Here is a 20,363-nt window from a genome sequence, read left to right as displayed (position 1 = left end):
GTGCTTTCTTCTGTGAAAGTGCAAACTATATCCTTAGCATAATAACAAAACTTGTGAATGGGTGATGGCAGTGGATGAAGGGTCTGCACTGGAATGACTCCTGGAAGCTGTGTCCTGCCACAACCGTACTCCACATTCCAATTTACTTTTGCCTAGTTCTTCCAAACAGCAGGCAAGTCTGTAAACCTATTCTGGGGCTGCTTCACCTTAGACTCCAGGGAGCAGGGGGGAGACTCACACAACTGAATGTCCTTCGGTATTAAAAGACAAATAGTTCCCTGCACATACAAAAATAAATGTCAGAGTTGAGTTTAACCTAGCTGCCTCCTCCTCTGTTACATCAGAGGAGGACGCTGTGGCCCTCATGCCCTACTAGTGGTCTTTCCAGAGGCTGACGTCTGCTGGAAACAGAATCAGGGGCTGGATGGCCCTTTGGTCTGCTCCAACAACGCAGGTCCCATTTAGTCTTTATGAAGCTCGCTTGATGACCTTTAGCAAGGCACTGCCTCTGAGCATGATGTACTGCACTGCTGTTATGACAAAAGGGGGAAAATGTGGCTTCCCCCCAACCCAACCTAGTGGTCTCCAAATGTTTTCAGTTACAACTCCCATCAGAGTGGCAGATGTTTTGGATCACAACTTCCACCCACAGGTCCAAGGAGGAAGGTAAACGGATAGCCAAACAGTGTACAGAATGCTGGCAATTAATTGTTACATATGGTAGCAACGTTTCAAGAATGTGAGCATGTGCATTCACACACAGAGAGAGATCTGGCCCAGCATTCTGCTCTCACCGTGGCCAACAATTTGCTTTTGAGATGCTCACAAGCAGGACCTGAGTGCAACAGCCTCTCTGCACTTGCTGTTCCCAGCTGCCTGTAGGATGTCACTGGCTAAAGGAGAGGATGGCATGGAGACCAGCCAGAGGAGGCTTGGTGTACCAACATAATAACATCCAGATCAGATTTGCTCACTGGTTCAGTAGCAACGAGATCTGCTGTTGCTTCCAATAATGTAATATAATAAGATAATTAATATGTATTTCTTCTCCCACACCTTGGCTCATGGGGGGTGGGGTTAAGATTTTGTTGGGGGGGGGGCAGAACCGACATGATTGGTCAGTTAGTTAAATATTTCTATTGTTTTGCTTGATGGGGAGGCAGCTGTCCCCCCTGCTTGGCTATGTCCAAGCAGGCTTAACCCTATTCTTGACTGTACAGAAGCTGGACACTGCACAGAAGCTGTGTTGTCTGCTAGAAGTATTCAAGCATCCACTCCACTCCCCACCCCACTCCCCACCCCACCTCTGGTAAAGCTGAATGTATAAACTGACCCTAAAAATCTACAGATCTGATGGGCAGTGAAACCCTGCAAGTTGGAACTAGAGGCTCTGAGTTTGTCCTGATCGGAGTGACTGGCACGATATGACTGATGCTTTCCCATCCTTGAGAAAAATGAGATGTCATTGGGTGGACCAAACCCTTCAATGGGAAAAGTGGCAAAAGTGTATTGAACCCCCATCCACTCCTGGGGACATTGCAAAACAGCATCTAAAGTTGCCATAGGCAGGCACATCTGCACAGGTAAGAGGAGTCTTTAAAAAAATGCTTCGAATAGAGTGGACCCCCCTCTCTCTCTCTGTGTGTGTGTGTGTGAGAGAGAGAGAGAGAGAGAGGGGGGGGGGTGTTGTTAGGATTTGGGGCTGCGTCTCCAGTTGGCCACTAGGTGGCTCCTTGCAGGCTGATGGAGAGGGAGGGAGGGAGAGAGAGAGAGAGAGAGAAGACTCCACGCTGCTGAAATTGAAGAGAGCGAGCGAGCGAGGAGGAGAGCGCAAAAAAGGCTGGGGAACCTTTCAGCTGCGCTAGGGCTCTTGCCTCAACACAAGTAGACTGAGAGGGAAATAGGAGGCAAGCAGGGGGCTTGGAGGAGATTTGCCACCGGCCGAGTGAGTCGTCTGACTCCCCCCGCCTCATCATTTACCTGATTCCTCCCCCCCCCCCATCTCCCCGCCCCCAGCTTTGCTTCTTGCCGGCTTCTTTCTCCTTCTACGAAGAGGAGACGGGTGGGGGGCTGAAGAGGACAGCCTGGGGGCCAGACAGCCCAGCCGTCGGTGGATTCAAGAGCCAAGGCGATCTCTGGACTGGGGGCATTTCTCTTCCCATTGGGTTGCTGCTGCTCTTCCCAGCCTGGGTAAGTCCGGCGTTTACTTGTTTCTTTGCACTGCGCGGCTTGGCTTGTTTCAGCACCAAGGAGAGCGACGCAATGGGCCGCCTGCCGCTCTCACCCCTTCTTCCTCTTCGGATACTGGGAAGCGAGCTCACCTCTTTCTCTGTGCATTGAAGGAAAGGCAGCTCTTGTTCCTATAGGCAGGTGGGGTGTGCAATAATGCATAGGTGCGCGGTCGGGTCTCCTTGCTGTGCAGGAGAGCACATCTTGTTAACTCTTTCCTGGTTTCGAGGCTGGTTTTGAGGAGCCGAAGAGGAGTCTGGAGGTGGAGGTTGATGGGTGCGTGCGCCTGTGGTCGGCTCCTCGTTTTTCTGTACTGCCCTGCAGATGAAGCAGGATGGGCGAGTGGCCAGGTTTTCATAACTGCCAGCTTGTGGGTGCTGGCAGAGGTCCCTAGAAGATATTAATAGGGTTTGCAGTTGCTGGGTACCCCTCTTGGGGTACAGATGGCGGTGGGTGGAGTGGGGAGTGATAGGGCACAAGTTAATGATGAGCAGCTGTGGGGAGGGGGCTTCCCCAGGAAATCTGATGCTGCTGCACTTTTGTGTCCAGACTTGTTAAAATGAGGTTAAAGAGAGTCAACTTACTCCCAGTGCCTGCAGCGAAAGGAGAAAGTAGTGGCAGAAATGTCATTATTTGCATGCTAAATGGGCAAGAGAGTCCCTGGGAAGATGCAGCTGTCATGGCCAAGCTCCTTTATTGCTTCTGTTTCAAACCCCATTGTTCCAACTGGCTTTTACTTCTTCTTTTTGCCCCTTTGCTACCATAAGCCACCTTGTTTTATTCCCCTTCCCTTTTCTCCATGTATTCATCACTTGCCCCTGTGTTTTGCCACTACATTGGCTGATAATAGGTAGCACTTCTTTATCCTGATCTGAGGCAGGATCCCAACTGCAGCTGTGTCTCAGGCTTGTCATGACCCCACCCTCACTGCCTGTCCCAAACTGCCTTTACAATGCCTTACAGTTTCAGAACCAGTGGCATGGGGGGGTGTGGAATCTATTCAAGAAAAGAAAAACTACAAGTCCCTTGGGCTTGTGAAATTAGTTTCATGGTTCTCTGGAAGCTGGTTCCAGTGGCCCTGTTGGCTATTGCCACTTCCAGTGACAGCGAGTTCCACAAATCAACTTGAGTTCCCTGGAAACTTCCTCCCTTTTTGCTCATTTTGAACTTGTTTGATTTCAGTGCATCAGAAGGTATTAGGCAAACTTCAGAGCTGGTTTTCCTTTTACTGTTCATTATTTTTTATGTTAGTCCCTCTCCCCATAGCTGTCCTGTCCTTTTTAGTCCATTCCTATAAGAAAGGACTCCACATCCCTGATCAATATCTATCTCTGCACCTCTTCCAGTTATATTAAGTCTTTTCCCCAAACAAGGTGATCAGAATTACAAATGATGGTGAAGGTATGGGAAACATTGATTTCTATAAAAACATTACTTGTTAGATTATTTTATATCTGTGTCCTAAACCACCCATCACATTTTGTTTGTCACTATGTCCTTTGCATTGATGTTGATCTTTTAGACCTCTGAAATAATACAAAGAATTCAGATCCTGAGTTGTTCTTAGAATTCCGTTCATCTGGCTTAATATATTGTTAAATAACAGGTTTCTGAGATGCACAGTGCCTGTGTTCAAGCAGCAGCAACCTAGATACTGCATCCAGAAGCTTGCAGTTTGAAAGAAAAGTTGTTTGGAAATCAGAAACTTGATACTTCTATTAATGCCATTGGTCTAATGTGACACCCTCTGAGCTATTCTGTCTTTCATAACAGAGACTGCTATTGTGCCATGTGCTTCCACTGTGGTTACAGAACCCAACAGAGTGTGATGCCCACTGAGGTCACTTTGCCAATGGGCAATGCTGCATTTTATCAATATTTATTGTGAGCTCTTAAATGGGTCTCTGCTATTTTAGAGATTGCTGCAATCCCTCAATGCTCTGAAATTTAGACTCTATAAATGATCCCATTGTACATTTGTGCAGGCCGTTGATACAAAGAGTGTAGAATCGCAAGGCTATGTTAGTCTGTTGCAGCAAAAGGAACAGAGACTTGGAGTGCCTTAAAGATGAACACAAAAGCATTCAGAGGCAAGAGTCTTCACCACAGAAGGCATATAAAGCATGGCTATGGTCCAAAGCACCAATTTATACACAATCAGGGATTGTGTGCATTCATGAGGACTAGACTCTTCTTCTTTGGTGCAGCATTCTACCCACCACTTTCTCTGCTTTTGAAACTCTCCTGAGTATCTGAAAGAGTGGGAATAGTTAACATAAAAATAAATGTTGCAGCAATACCCTAAAAACATATGGGAACCAGAACTGATCTAGCAGAGTCAAGTTTTGCAACAGAGGAGACGCTGCCCTTTTCTGAGGGAATCTTGGAAGCAAACACACATAGTTAGCTGTGTTGTCGTCTTAAGCATTAAGTCAAAAGCTGTGGCAGAAAACTGAAAACAAGGTACTCCAAAGGATTGTCACAAATGCATTTTGAAAGATCGTCAACTTTCATGCAGCTGTGGTGATGCCGTAGCATTCAGATTGTGTTCCAGGAAACTGGGGCTGTAAACAGCAGCTTGCAGCGTCCCAAATACTTTTTCTTTGAGGCGCTGTGCAATGTAAGGTGTTGTTGGATATATTGGTGTTAATTTTTCTGCTTTGTAGAAATATTTTGAACTGCGTTGGTACATCTCCCTCCACCCTTTCCAGTCTTCCTTATTTTTTGCCCTTCCTTATTATATGTATATCTATGTATATATTATATATGTATATATTATATGTATATATATGTATGCATATTTATATATGTATATATATTACCTCCGTATGTGTGTGTGTGCGCGCGCACAAACACACACTTTTTTTTGGGGGGGGGAAACCCCTTTGTTGGCTGCATTGCTTTATAAGGGAAAATGGGGAGACAGGCATGATAGAGGTCATCTACATACACTAGGCAAGTAGCACTACATGCAATTTTCTGAAATGTTATTTAATATAACTATTAGATATTTGAGCCTTGTGTTATTTGTGTGTGTATGTGTGTGTGTGTATGTATGTATGTACATACATACGTGTGTGTGTGTGTAGGGTTTTAATATCTGTGAGCTATTTTGAGGCTCAGGTTTTAGCTGGAAAGTGGGGGGGGGGTAAAAATGTAATTATTAAATAAGCATTAGGGCCACTAGGATATTCTTGCATTGCAGTGGGTTGGACTAGATGACCCTTGGGAACCCTTCTAGCTCTACAATTCTATGAGTGGCCGACAGTAGCCAATCTCCCTCTGCAATGTGCAACTTCAGGGGAGAGCTGGATTTGATCTGGGATTGCATTCTCAATTCTTACATGGCGACTGAAGCTCAACATTCCTGACTTAGCATACCACATGAATTGAGGGGGCACTGCATAACATGTCCCATAATATTCTGAAATTCATGAGGACCCCATGGCATGGCAGACATGTAGAGGTTCCTTGGTAGATAAAGGATAACATAAATGTTGGAGAATCACTGTCATCATATATATACAGTGTGTGAGAGGGAAAGAGAGAGGGAGGGAGAGAATAATGGTTCAGAATTTTTTATAATGGTAAATTGTGCAATATTCTAATTTCTTAGGTAAATAGAAAAAAATGCAAAAACTTTCACAAATACAGTTCAACATGATATAGTAATCTGATGCTTTACTAAAATGGTTGATCTAATCAGTAACATCTTCTGAGTCATTTTGGGTTCTCTTTTCTTTAATATGGGGGAAGTAGATATTGTAGCTGTAGTGGAAATTGCTAGGACATAACCCAGTGAGTTGTAAGCAAAGTTGAGGATCATTTTACAGTGTGCATCATGTTGCCTTTCTCTCATGAGACCATTGCATAACAGTTACCTCCACCACAGAGTGTGGTCATGACATACTTGTTAAGAGGCAGGTACACTGGAGTAAGCATTCCGTGTTTTTCTTCTTTGATATCCTGGCTTTCCAATAAGAGACTGAAAGGCACACCCCAAGTTTTTCCTTCCTGGGGAAAAAGAACCTAGAAAATAGTGTGAGAAGAAAGAGAGTTCCTAAGGGGCTGACTCAGTTTCTATTAGCTAAAGTAAAAGGCTTTTCACTTTTGCTGGCTTTGGCTGCAGATTCTTGTTGATGGGAAAATAGGCTGCCTAAAGAAGTGAAGGTCTGGGGGATTCTGTGTTACAAATGACTTAAACACACACACACACACACACACACACACAGAGAGAGAGAGAGAGAGAGAGAGACGATGATTATACTCTTGGCAGCAGTATCTGCATGTAATGCATTTCCCAGAAAAATAGAAATGTTGGCACAATATGCTATGTATGTGCTTTGCCTCTCATTTTTTTTAAACTGTGTGTGTGTGTGTGTGTGTGTGTGTGTGTATGTGTCCAGGGAACTGCTTGTATTTGCACTTAACTTCCACACCAACAGGCCAGCAACAATATCATATCCTCAGTGCTTGGAACAGCAGAAGCACCTTCTCCCCTTAGATGGTAGCTGCACTTTCTCTTCACATCTAGACAGAAATCTCTCCAAAGCTCAACCCCCTTTCCCTCTTCCAGATTCCATTAATAGCAAACATTACGGATACCCTGCATAGAAATTACTTCCATATGTGTGCAGAAGCCTGTTGCACATTATGTTTACATAGGAATCTATTTTTCCATTTGTACACACTGTGGGAATCTGCCACTAGCTATCGATTCCCAGTGCATGGATGCTGCTGCACCCAGCAAGAAAGAAGCCTCAACAAATAATCACTACGTGTTGTTTGCAAGGGAGTTCCAAAATGGAACAGCCATCTGGATACGAAAAGCTGTGTTTGAATCTGCCCTTGGACCCAGGACAAGATGGGAGGGAGAAAGATGCTTATCTCCATGGGCCTTGGCACACCTCAAAAAATCATTCTGTGATCATCATCATCCTCATTTTATTTGTATGCTGCCTTTTCATAATTAGAACAAAGCTCAAGGCGGCTTATAACATGACAAGATTTACATAATTACCAACATAACAAAAGTCATGTTCATCTGTAGCCATAAGTTCAGTTTCAACATTGTGGCTTTTGGGTGTGGGTAGGGATGCGGATCAGCAAACTGTAATGGTACCACTTGGGGCCTGTTCAGAGACATTAATTATTGTTGAGAAATTTCAATTCATTAACGGTTTGGGGCTCTTAGGTGCCCTTCATTTTATTTAGTCCTCTTCTAAATACAGCAATTGCATCCTGCCGGCAGTGAGTTCCACATGAAATAATTATAATCTTTTCAAACCTAATGAATCAGGGTGCGGGCTTCAATTTCCCTACTTTATCTGATAGAGTAAATACTGTTTGCATATTCAACTTCTTTTCCAAATCATGCTTTGGCATATACACCTCCACCATATGGAGGAGGTGGCTTGGTTCATGCTATTGGCTCCTTCAGGTGATAACAAGGTTACAGAATTACTGTATTATCCTTGGTGTGAGTGTAAAAACAGGCCATTCCCAGATGACATGCAGAAGTTGCTGGGATCCAGGCATCTTTGAAACTCTGAATCAAGCCATCTAACATTCTGTTTTCAGTGCCCCTTCAGCCTGGACTCTAACCACCATGATGAGGTTAGAGCAGCTTTCCCCAAGCTGCTGCCCTCCAGATGCTTTGGGCTACAATTCCCATCAACCCCAGGCCAACATGGCCATGCTGGGAATTGTAGTCAAAAATATCTGGAGAGACCAAGTAGAGAGACTATGGGTACACAAATAGCCATAAAGCATATTCATATATTTTTTGGTCAGTGTTTCTTTTGGTGTTTTGCAATTGCCTTTCGCTAGAGCAGTTATGAGCCACCTTACATTTTCCAATGTGTTCTGAAACTGAGAGTGCCTTCTCTGGCAATCTCCTATTGGGGAGGGCCTTACGACAATTTGGGACAGCTCTTGTGTAGCTTTTCCCAGCCTGCCCACACTTCCATGGAGAGTGACCTGAGAACTACCTGAGCCATTTGGTGTTCTGAAGTACCTCAAAGATAATCAACCCAGAGTGCCTTGTCCCCCACCTCCCTGCTACCAAACAATTAGAAATGTAGCCATGAATTTGTCTGCATAGCTCAAGGGAAGGATGCCTCTGGGCATACACTGAGTGCAATATAACTAAGCTTGAGCAACCTGTGATACTAGACTTCCCATATATTAATAAACTCACAGGAATTTTTTTTTAAGGAGTATGGTGTGCATTGAAAGGGGAGGGATCAAATAAACTGAAATGTGTGCTACAGAGCAATAGAAGACCAGCCCCTCACGTGGGTTCAGTTGGCAAGGACTCACTTGCCTTGCAAGTGTCTATGCTCATGGATGCATAGACACTTGCAAAGCGACTTCTACAAAAGTGCTTTTAGAAAACCTCAAATTGCAGCACTTAAGAGGGAGCTGTGCATACACAGCCTGTATAGGTACATGAGAATTTCCTTGCAGGATTTGATGAAAAGTCCAGCTTCCCACTTCTGACAGCAGCCCATCGGATACTTCTGGAAGTTTACAAGCAGAACATGAAAGCAACAACTCTCTCTCTCCACCTCTCCCCTCTATATGCTTCTCTCCCCTGTTGGCGGTGGTGTAGGAGGGGTGTGTGGTAGGTGTGGGTCGCCCTGGGTGTCATCACTGAGGGGGGTGACTGCGGGGCCTGGCCTGCAGTGCACCCGAGCCACACGTCTCTCTTGGGGAGTGACACAGCGGCTCTGGCATCTGCAGCTTCTGCGCTGCCTGAAACGGCAACGTGGGGCTTGCAGACTCTATGGAGGTTCTGTGCAGCGTGCTCTGCTCCGTCTTGCCCTGCCCCATGGGTGGCTTGCCCTGCCCCTGGGTGCAGGACATTTGCACCGACCCAGGCACCTGAGCAGCTAGCTACACTGCTAGCTGTTGGTTGTCCCTAGCAGCAGGTACTCTGTGGTAGATGGTTTCTACACACATAGGGACCGTTACTACTGCTACTGCAATCAAATTATTTCATTTATTTTTTTATAATAATATTTATTAAAGTTTCATAAACAATCAAAAGCTTCCAAATTTAAACATAAAATACAAAAACCAAAAAAGCTACAAAAATGAGAAAGTACAAAACACATAAAAGTACACAATAGAAAACAGTTAACAGAATAGAAAAAAGAAGAAACACCAAAAAACAAGCCAGAATTTTCTTTTAGTATTTTCATATCTTATACTTCATTCACTAGTTTCTTGACCTCCTCACACCTCCCTTTTTGTATTCCAGTTCAGATATTTAATTCAGCAAATTCTTGCCCTCTGTCATTTATCCTTACTCAACATCTTAACCTATAATAATTATATATTTTCCACCATTGTCAATCCATATTTGCATATTCTTATTAATCTTTTAACCAACACCGCTTATTTTCAATCCAACGTCTCTTTAACATTCATTAATTTTACAGTATTTCTGTAGATAGTCTTTAAATTTTTTCCATTCTTCTTCCACCGCCTCTTCTCCATGGTCTCGGATTCTGCCGGTCATTTCTGCCAATTCCATGTACTCTATCACCTGCAATCAAACCTATTTCATGCAGGTCACCAAACAGTTGCTCAACGGTGACCATTTCAGCTGCAATGAACCTGCCTTTGAGCTGGTGAAATCCGCCTCTGGGATGTTCAAGGGCCACTTCACACCTGACATTTTGCCACATTAGGTAGAATCATTTCTCTGTGCCCATCTCTATGGCTGCTGTGTCTCAGAATCATGCCAGAATCTGGTTCACTGCTGTTACAAATTATGGGGAGCTGCTCCTTGCAGCTGTAATCCATGTAAAGGTAAAGGTACCCCTGCCCGTACGGGCCAGTCTTGACAGACTCTAGGGTTGTGCGCCCATCTCAGTTAAGAGGCCGGGAGCCAGCGCTGTCTGCAGGCACTTCTGGGTCACGTGGCCAGCGTGACGAAGCTGCTCTGGCGAGCCAGCACCAGCACAGCACACGGAAACGCTGTTTACCTTTCCACTAGAAAGCGGTCCCTATTTATCTACTTGCACTTAAGAGTGCTTTTGAACTGCTAGGTGGGCAGGAGCTGGGACCGAAAGATGGGAGCTCACCCCGCCGCGGGGATTCGAACCGCCGACCATGCGATCGGCAAGTCCTAGGCACTGAGGTTTTACCCACAGCGCCACCCGCGTCCCTAGAGTAATCCATGTAATCACGGCAAAAGAAATGCTTGTGTGATTTTCATGCATGACAGTGTGAAATTAATTTGGACAGGAAAGTTGTCATGTGTGAAGAGACTGAAATTTTCCTTAATCAGTCCTTCACACCAAGCAGCCTGCTCTGTGCATTTGTGTCAATTCTTTCCTCAATTGCCAAAGGAAAATGCAACAAGCAAATACAGAGTATAATTAGGGGAATATAAATGTGCAAGGCTTTGAGCATGTTATGTAAGCAAATACAAAGGCTTCTCATAAATTCAGTGGCAAGAGCAGCTGGTTCATTCATAAAACAGCCCAAGCAGAAGAGAGATAAACTCCAGCATGTGGCAACTGAGGCAATCAGCGACAGATCTTACCCTCTGATCTCAACTTCTTGCTCACACTCTTTTCAGCTGTGCTTGGAAGAAATTAAGTCCGGCATTTTCTGCTTCTACGGAATATGAGCTGATGGCTTACTGAGGTTGTCAACCTGTTTCTGAGCTGTACCACTTCAGACTGCGACAAAACAACAAAACCCTGCCCCTAGAAAATGAGCATTATCAGGGAGAATACTAAACTAGAAAACTCAGTGCTTGTGAAAAATGGGCAGGATTTAAAAAGAAAAATGCAATAGCATTCCATTACACAAACCACCACTTGCACTTTAAACTGGTGTAGCCTGGATACAGGTTGACTAGCTCAGTAAGAACGAGAGGCCAAGAAATAGAAGCTTTTCCTACTGCATGTTATCAGGCAACCTTCTAGATCTGCCTTGGGTACCTAAGCCTTTTTCAGATATGAAGAATTGCTGGGACTTGTTTTCATTCCAAGTATGGGTGTCTGGTGTCATCAATTATATATATATATATATATATATATATATATATATATATATATATAAAATATATTTATTGATTTCTTTTTAACACAATATTTCAACATACCAATAATAAAGCAAATAACTTCTTTGCTCTACTGAGCTTGTGACTTCCCTCCATCCCTTCAACAGGTTTTTTTATTTATTTTCCAGTCTTTGTATCACACTTTATATCCTCTCCTTCTGACCTTTATGTCCTTATAGTCGACTCTGTCTCCTTGGTCTAGAAAGTTTTAGAGGTGCCAGATGCTAGAAATTGCAGCACTTATACCTGTTCTGAGGAGCTGGTAAAATTGGGCCTTTTCTAATTCAGACACTGGAGAAATGGGACCCTGCAAATTGGTCAGTCTGATTTCTGGAGCAGCATTTTGGAGTATGAATGTGTAATTAATATTTTTACAGATCCTAATTTAGGTAATATGCAATCATGGGAGTGGGCAGCAAATATCTGGTCTTCACCTATGTTAACCCTTTTCTAAATCTCATTAGAACAATTTGGAAAAGTAAATGAATGTTGCACTTACAAAAAAAATTCACTTTAACCTGCTTGTCTTAATAAATAAAAATATATAGACCTCAGTTCAACACAGAGTTCAGCATGCTTATGGTCTTTGAAATTAATTGGCAACTGCACCTGTTCTTTTGGATGGGGATAATGGACTTCTCTTCCACAATATAGTACCAACTCTATGCAAATATGTGCGCAAACATACTGTGATTTCCAGAGTAGAATGCAAAAAATAAAAAGGGGAATGAGAGGTGAAAGACATAAGCAAGGCATCATTAGCCTTTTGCTCCCCTCCTTGCATGGTGACAACATAATGTGCACATACCAACATTCCAGCTTACTATCAAGTCTCACAAACAGGAAATCAGACTGCAGTTGCAGGAATTAATTTGGTTCTGGCAGATTCATATTGAATTGGATTATGATGAGTTCACTCGTCTCTAAAAAGTTATCAATACTATGTCTGCTGATCAACTTGAACTTTGCTTCTTTCTGTAAACATTCAGCAAACAGCATTTTTCAGCTCTTCTTATCTTGGAGACCTGGAGCACCTCTTCACTGTGGCTGCTACCAACTTGCTTTATCTATTTGCTGCTGGTGTGCCACCAACCCAACAAATTGCAAGGTCGTGTCTGTGCTTCAGTGATCAGCAGGCATAAGTGAGGGGATGCACCTGCAACGATGCTAGATATATTTTATCCCATACCTCTTTGTAACAATTCAGTCTGTGGGGCACTGCAAAACATGTTGTTGTTTTTTGCTGCAACATGCTGCAAAGAACAAAACAAAAACCCTGCAAAACCTTGGCACGGGTTTGGGGAGTATCCCAAATTTTGGGGTTCGTAGTTAATTTTCCTTCCTCCAGCCAAGAACTGAAACCGTTTAAAGTTTAAAGTACAAAACTAGTATGAGTAATTTTTAGCTTCAAAAGTCCTGAGTGGTGGGAAAATGAAATCTGGTGGTTATTGGCAGAGCCTGGTAGAATCTGGATTTTACTGGCATTTATTACTTGATAGGACATAATGTAACTGAGAAGGGGTGACAAAATACTCCAGGCATCACTGCCTTTCTGTTTCTTTCTCTCTCCTTTTGGGTTTTCTGCAATTGAAAACAATATGGAAGAAGTCTCTTCTTGAAGTTGACACCAAAGATGACAGTCAGCAGCAGGGTGATTTAAATCACGATTTAAATCAATAGTCAGTAAGACCTGATTTAAATCATTTTTTTTAACAGAAAGACTCATTCTTGCTGGTATAATCTTAATATTTACAACCAGATGAAGGTTTCATTTTTGGAATAATAAATTTTCAGAGTAGTTTTTACAGTTATATCAAAAATTACTGATTTGGTTATACCAGGGGTCTGCAACCTTTAAGACAAAAAGAGCCACTTGGACCCGTTTCCGAAGAAAAAACAACAACTGGGAGCCGCAAAACCATTGCGACATTTAAAACAAATATATCTCCGGAGCCACGATCTGACAGCGGGCGGGAAGGTGACGTCGGGACGGTGCGTGACTAACGCACGCACCGCCCCCATGCGACGTCACAGCCAGTACAGCGCCCGCCACAGTGGGGAGTGTCGGGGCGCACAATGCGCCTCCTCCCCTCGCTAGTATCCGCCCTGGAGCCACAGCAAATATGTAAAAGAGCCACATGCGGCTCCGGAGCCGCGGGTTGCAGACCCCTGGGTTATACTATTAGAAATACATAGACCAATAATTATGACATTATTGTGAGGTTTAATAAGATAACTGTTTATATTTGGACACCTTTTCTGCTATACTTTATTGGAAGGAGAAAAATGACCATTTCCTTAATAACAATTTAAACAATTTATTTAACTAAAGCAATAACATTCTAGCATATGTATCCATGTTTGTTAACTGATGTAATTAAACTTAAAAAAAAAAACTTTGAGTTTTAGCACACTTGAAAAACTTGAAACAAATCCTTATTTCCTGATGAATAGCCTTTGGACTATAATGTAACCTAAATAGAAAACTATCTTTAGAAAGAGTTTTCCCCCAAAAGCATTTTATTTTAAAAACCCCATTTGTATAAAATTTTAAAAAATCTGATTTATTTTTTTTAAAAAATCATTGATTTTTATCCACCCTGGTCAGTAGCATCTTGTTTTCCTAACAGTTTGACCTTCTCTCAGAGCATGACATTCTAGTTAGGCCTCAGGACACTCCTCTCAGTAATTATATAGTCTATGGCTTACCTCTTGGACAAGAGGAATATCTGGCTTGAGCATAGCATTTAAAAAGTAATCCCCAAAGTTTCAGATAACAATTTTATTTGACCTTTATTTAAAGACCATTTCAAATTATTGTGGCTCCTGCCTTTAGATGGATCCTACACAAAGGAAATCCAAGGCTGCATACGTACTATGCCTTCAAGCACGTTCAAAGCACATTTTGGCCCTCACAGAATTCTGGGCACTGCAGCCGGTCAAGAATTGCTGGGAACTGAAACTCAGCGAGGGGTAAACTACAGTGCCCAGAATTATTATCATTATTATGTTATGTTTTATTAAAATATTTCCATAAGTAACAAAAGTACATTCAGTGTCTTTCTTTTCAAATCATAGAATCTTTCCTATAGGTCCATTAGAGTCAATTTGTGACATTTTTGTCGTAGGCAATGTGGAGTTGAGGGATGAGAGAGAAGTGGGGAGAGAGGGGGGAGGAAACAGAGAAAGAGAAAGAAAGAAAGAAAGAAAGAAAGAAAGAAAGAAAGAAAGAAGGAAGGAAGAAAAGGTGGGTGGTAGGGTAAGGGAGACAGTAAACTTTCATTCTTTGCAGAGTATATGAGTGGTCCTTTTTGTCAGCGCCACATTGATCAGAGGGCCCAAGGCATGGTGGGTTGCAGTTGATTGTTTGCAGTGTGTTTTGGTCATGTGGGGTGGGAATTGCTGGGTTATGTTAGCCATATTGATTCATGTGCCATATTGATTTATGCAGTGTGGCGCTGGTGGTCAGTCATTGCCTTGTTGGCCTGTGTATGTATAAAGGGTTGAAAGTGTCCTCCTTTGTCGATCCCTGTGATAATTTCAGTTTGTCAGCATTTCTACTAGTGCAGTTTCCCATACAGTTGGTACCAGTGGTCCATGTTCACTCCAGTGTCTGGTTATGACACTCCTAGCTGCTGAGAGCAAGTGACTTGTGAGTTTTTTGTCATGTGAGTGTGTGTTGGAAGAGATTTAGTAGGGTGAATTTAGGAGTTTCCCCTATTACCTGTTATTTTGCAGATTTCTTGTAAGACTGATACCCAAAAAGGTTCAATTCTGGGGCATTCCCACCACATGTGGAAGTATGTGCCCATGGTGTTGCAGGCTCTCCAGCACCTAGGTGAAGTCCCTGGGGGTATCACTGCTAGCTTACCTGGTGTTAGGTACCATCTGTAGATAAGTTTCAAAGTGAGTTCTCTTCTCTTGGCTGAGAGGGGTTTAAAGGGTTGTTTAGTCCACAGCTTCAGCCAATGGATGGGGTTTATTTCATATCCTATGTCGTGTTCCCATTGGTCTTTGATTGTGGTATTGAAGCCTGTGGTGTCTTGGAGTAGTGTTTTATATATTGCTAATCCTGTTCCTTTGCTAGGTCCTTCTGTTGGTAGAAGGAGTTTTTCAAAGTTAGTCAATGGCTGCTGTCATTTTAACTATGGTCATGAGTGGCAGGTTTTCATTATTAAAAGGTTACTTTGCATTTCTACCACAGAGACTGTCAGGAGCTCATCCTACACTCGTGTAGGACCCTGGCAGAGGCACATGCCCGACTGGCATGTTCTCTCCCTCCTGGCCGACCGTTCGGGAGCTTCAAAAGCTTTCTTCAGCTTGAACATCACAGCGACCAATGCCAACAGACATTGGCACACTTAGGGATCCGCAGAGTCTTTGCAGCTTGTGTGACAGACCTCAGCAACTCAGCATTTTGGCTAATCTACTTTATTTACATATAAACACACAGAGAACACTGCAACATGGCTCCCTCTCTCTCTCTAGCATCAGACAGCAAAGAGAAAGAACAAAGGACGGAACACATCCTGTCTCCGTCACTTCCCTCTCTGTGGAGTCAAAACATATACCGTCATGTGATAGACAAAAATCCCATGACTACAATCATGGAGCAGGAATTCTAACAGAGACTGCTGACTTCAAGGATGTTTTTTTTTATAAGGCAGGGTAGGTTCAGGATCTTTCACAGATTACATTACTGCTCTTAAACAGGCTGAGAATATCCCTATCCTACAAACACATATAATAGTATAACTGTCATGGTTTCCTCCCAAAGAATCTTATACAGGTATGAAGTGCACAGCATTCTCTGATAAAGTTCCCTAGTTTGCTTCATAGAACTAAGTTTTGGGGAATTTTCCAGGAAGAGGGATATCAAAACACTCGTCCTTAATGTAGATATGCTTTTAGAAAATCTGACATTTTGGGGATAGAACCATCTGCCTCAGGCTGAAATGAATGTACTTATGCTGGTTCCAATGTCACCAAGGATGATGCCACAATTCCCCTCTTCTCTGAAGGTGAGAGGAGCGGGCGCAGGAGCTCCTTGAACAGCTCCAAGGGAGGCACAGCTTGAGAGTTGCAAGTGCTGACCGGTGCCACACAACTGAGGTTTTGGCTGACACCAACCTCAGCCTTGTTGCTGAGGCAACAAGGATCCACAAGCTAGTCACAGGGCCTGAATGTCTGAGGAGGTGGAGGCTTGCTGCACTGATTCATAAACAGGAGGGGGGCAGCTGAGGAAGATGTAGCTATTTTCCCTCTCCTGCTTTTCTGGGGTCAAGTATTGAGCATGGAAGAAGACGGGGAGGAAATGGTTGCTGCAGTTCCTACAAGCCCAAGTAAGGGCAGGGCTGAAAGATTTTGCAGCCACAATCAACATTTGAAAACTTATGGCAGCTGGTTTGCAGTAGCACTCAGTATTTGGCAACTACCTTGGTTGCCTTCAATTTGATTTAATTAATTTTTATAATGAAATATTTTTAGATTGTGTAACTATTTTACTGTCTGATTATTTGATTGTTGTTAGCCGCCCTGAGCCCGGCTTCGGCTGGGGAGGGCGGGATAAAAATAAAATTTATTATTATTATTATTATTATTATTATTATTATTATTATTATTATTAAAGAATTTTGATACCGTATGTGTTACTTTAACCTTATCCATCCAATCAAAATAGATAATTTTCCAATTTCAGTTCTGAAATCCAGATGTTGAGAGCTTGAGTGTTCAAAGGCTCTTAACAAAATCCACATTTTGGAATTTGGCAAGAGCTGTATTTTGAAATTCTGTGAAAATTTCTTTATCATCTCTCCTGCCCATGGACTGGGAAATCTGGAGCCCTAGCTCCACTGATAACTGTTCGTGACCATTATTTTAGTTCTCTATGTGAAGCCTTGGTTTATGATTTGTTTGCCTGTATAGCTTCTTCTGGGGCTTTAATCCTGTCATCTTAAATCCCTGCATTTCCTCTGCAAAAAAACTCTCTTTTATTGAAACACAGGGAGTGCCTTCAGAGCATGAGTGCTGTTGCCTCTTCTGGCTTTTGGCTCTTCCTAGATGTGGCCAGTGGCAACTGCTTATGCATAAGACCTGGCTTAGCCTTGGAGGGAATTAAGGCTACAGCTGGCATGAATGCTCAAGGCTGGCTGGCATTTCTGTCTTCCTGCCATGGCTACTGGGGCTTGACTGGTATTTTGCATATCCATATTTCCAAGCTGGCCTGGCTGGGCTTCTGTTTGCCTGGTGCGAAGGCCCTTCTGGGGTGGCTTTTTGCATGTTCTTTGGACAAACAGCCAGAGTTGTTTGACACCTGCTATTTTCTGTGGCTGAATTAATCTGGAGAGTGGAAGTGGCGGGGGGGGGGGGGAGAGCGAGCAGATGTCTGTCAGATGCTTTGCTTGTTTTCCTTTACCTCCTTCTGCTTCCACTCTTCTCTCCCACGCCAGACAATAACATTGTTGGGGACCCAGAGTTGCAATAGAGCTGCGCCAAAAAGTACATCTCATTGGATGCTGTTCTTCTCCTTCCTTCCTTCCTTCCTTCCTTCCTTCCTTCCTTCCTTCCTTCCTTCCTTCCTCTTCTTCTTTGCTGTGGTCTTGGCCTCATTTGTAAACCACCGCCCCACAGCCATTAAAGTCCCCTCCTCTCTGGTGCTTTTTCCAAGCAATTGGAGACTGTGCCTGTGTGCAGCTTGCCATTGCTCTGCCTGTTTCAGCCCCCTTCTGGTTCTGGGAGACAGTGGGAGAGAAAATTGCTGCAGAAGGAGGGGGAGACACCCATCACTCTTCACTAGCCTGACTCATCTCTGTTAGGATATTTCCGTTCCACCTTAAAAGGGAGCAGGATGTTTGTGTCACAGCCTGCGTATTTCCTGTTCACAGGATGTTTCTGTTGTGTCTTTGCTTTCGTTTCTCTCTCTGTCTGAGACACTGTCGCAGGCAGTCATGTCTTTCTCTGTTCTGATCAACGCTGAATAAAGCTTGTAAATAATGCTCTCCTGAGTGCGACTTTTGGCTGTGCATTATCTGCTGATAAGAGTGTGCATGAGCTCTGGAATGTGGCAAGTTATTTTCTAGAAACTCATGTCGCTAATCGATGATACTGCGTGCCTACGGGAGATCGATGGACGTCCGGCAGACGGCTTGGGGCCATGATGGACTTTATCTCCCTGGCAGTATCCCAACAATCTCTGCCTCTTGACCTCCTACCTCCCACTTGCCTACTTCAGCTTCTGCCTCTGATTCTGGACATCTCTCTGCCACAGAGGTATGTGCATGACAGCCTATCAGACTGGCACTGTCCAGGTCTGTACTGTTTGTACTGTGAAATCTGCCAGGTCAGGGCCTGAAAACACATAAGACTGTGACCATACTGGATTTATACAGGTCTGGGGCTGAGACTCAGTATCGTGGCAGACTTTTGGCTCTCAAATTTTACCAGTGCCCTGTGTGATACTAAAATTTGTCATCCTGCCTCTCGCACTCCATTCTACAGCACTCTTGTGGCACCCCCTGTAGTGTAGCGCCCAAAGTGGCCGAATTGGTTGTGCTACCCTAAAACCGCCTCTGCTCAGTGACTGGGAACCGCATGTTGGCTACCTTGAGTTCAGTGATGGAAGAAAAATTGGGCATCACTGTAATAACATCAGTAAACGCTATGACAAACTCATATATAGTTCACATGAAGTATTTAGGCTTAAAATGGAGAACTCCATGGATTTGAATTGAGAATGTGATTCTGTGGCATAAAGGCCAGGGCAATTTCAGGGTCCTTGAACAAAAGCACTTTATCTGGGAAGCAGTGCTGTTCACAGTGATGAGGCTTCAGCTGGTGTAAAGTGTTCGGTTCTGGGTGCCTCATTTAAAGAAGGGTGGTGACAGTTTGGAAAGGACTCAGAGAGAGCTGCAAGGATGATATATGGCCTGGAAGGCAAATTGTATGAAAGAGGCTCCATTAACAGCATGCACTTAGCTGATAGGAAGAGAAGATGAAGGGGTGTTGTGTCTTGGCACACACGAAATGTTTGCAATTAGGCCCACAGTTGTTTAAAGGGAGCCACTGTGCGAAAGATAAAAATATATATAAAACACTTTCAAGCCTTATTTATTTTCAATGGGAACAAATGAAGCATGAAGACAAAATATTTCAGTTCCTGACATTACTATCTTGATATTTGTTTTTTCATATATTGTAAGCTGCATTGAGTACTTCTAGAGAAAAGTAAGGGCATAAATAAATGAATAACAACACTACATTGCAAAATCCTGTTACAAATACAGAGGTTTTCTGTACACTCACTGTTTGGGCACAGGATAACTGAAGCCACATTTTCCCCGGGTGCTCTAAAGCTGGGTTGCACAGAAAAGCCGTTTTCTGTTGTAGTATCAGCTTTGTCACTGATAACAACCAGCCCATTGGTTATCAATGGTTTCCAACTCTTGTCCCACTGGAATGCTCTCCATAGAGGTCTCTGTCTGATTATCTCTCTGCCCCCTCTTTCTTTCTGGGTTTAGGAGAATGGAAAAGATTTTTGTTTATTGAAAAAAGACTTTTTAAGGCATATTTGGGATATTTTTCCCCCAGTTGTTGCCTTGGTACATGTAGGTACAAGTTGTAGGCCATGATTAATTTATGGTTGTTGGTTTCTAACATGGTTTTTAATATTGTTTGTGAACTGCCTTAAAGGTTCCATTGAGACCATAAGGTGGAGCAGACATTTAGATTATAAATAATATTTCATCCTCATTCATTCTCTCCTACTACTTGTCATACGCAATGCCTTCTGGAGATACAAATATGGGCTGGAGCTCATGAGATGACTGTGAATCCATACTCTCACTATCCATAACTAGTGATAGAATGAATTGTGGGAGTTTACCACTGGTGGTGAAATCATGAATGCCACAACCAATTAACAGGCATAACTGTGACCAGAAGGCGAGGATCTGTTGGCTGGCATCGATCTGTCTCAGGAGACAATGGAGAAGTCAAACTGTTCGAAGGTTACAGCACCTGCTGTGGCTATAGAAACCTATACAGGAGAAACATG

At 43.3% G+C, this 20,363-nt stretch overlaps 1 protein-coding gene across 2 annotated transcripts in view; it reads left to right on the top strand.

Moving 5' to 3' along the window:
* The first annotated feature begins 1,759 nt into the window (after positions 1-1,759).
* Positions 1,760-20,363, top strand: part of TNR (tenascin R) — a 395,170-nt gene continuing 376,566 nt past the window's right edge. For both annotated transcript variants that reach the window (XM_082229016.1, XM_082229014.1), the window contains exon 1: positions 1,760-2,190. The gene's annotated coding sequence lies outside the window, so the exon portion shown is untranslated. The remainder of the gene's footprint in view (positions 2,191-20,363) is intronic.

This window comes from Podarcis vaucheri (genome assembly GCF_965113315.1).
Source record: "Podarcis vaucheri genome assembly, chromosome: 6".
NCBI classification, from domain to species: domain Eukaryota; kingdom Metazoa; phylum Chordata; class Lepidosauria; order Squamata; family Lacertidae; genus Podarcis; species Podarcis vaucheri.
Note: the sequence above shows the minus strand (reverse complement) of the source record. Positions and strands in the feature narration are given on the sequence as shown.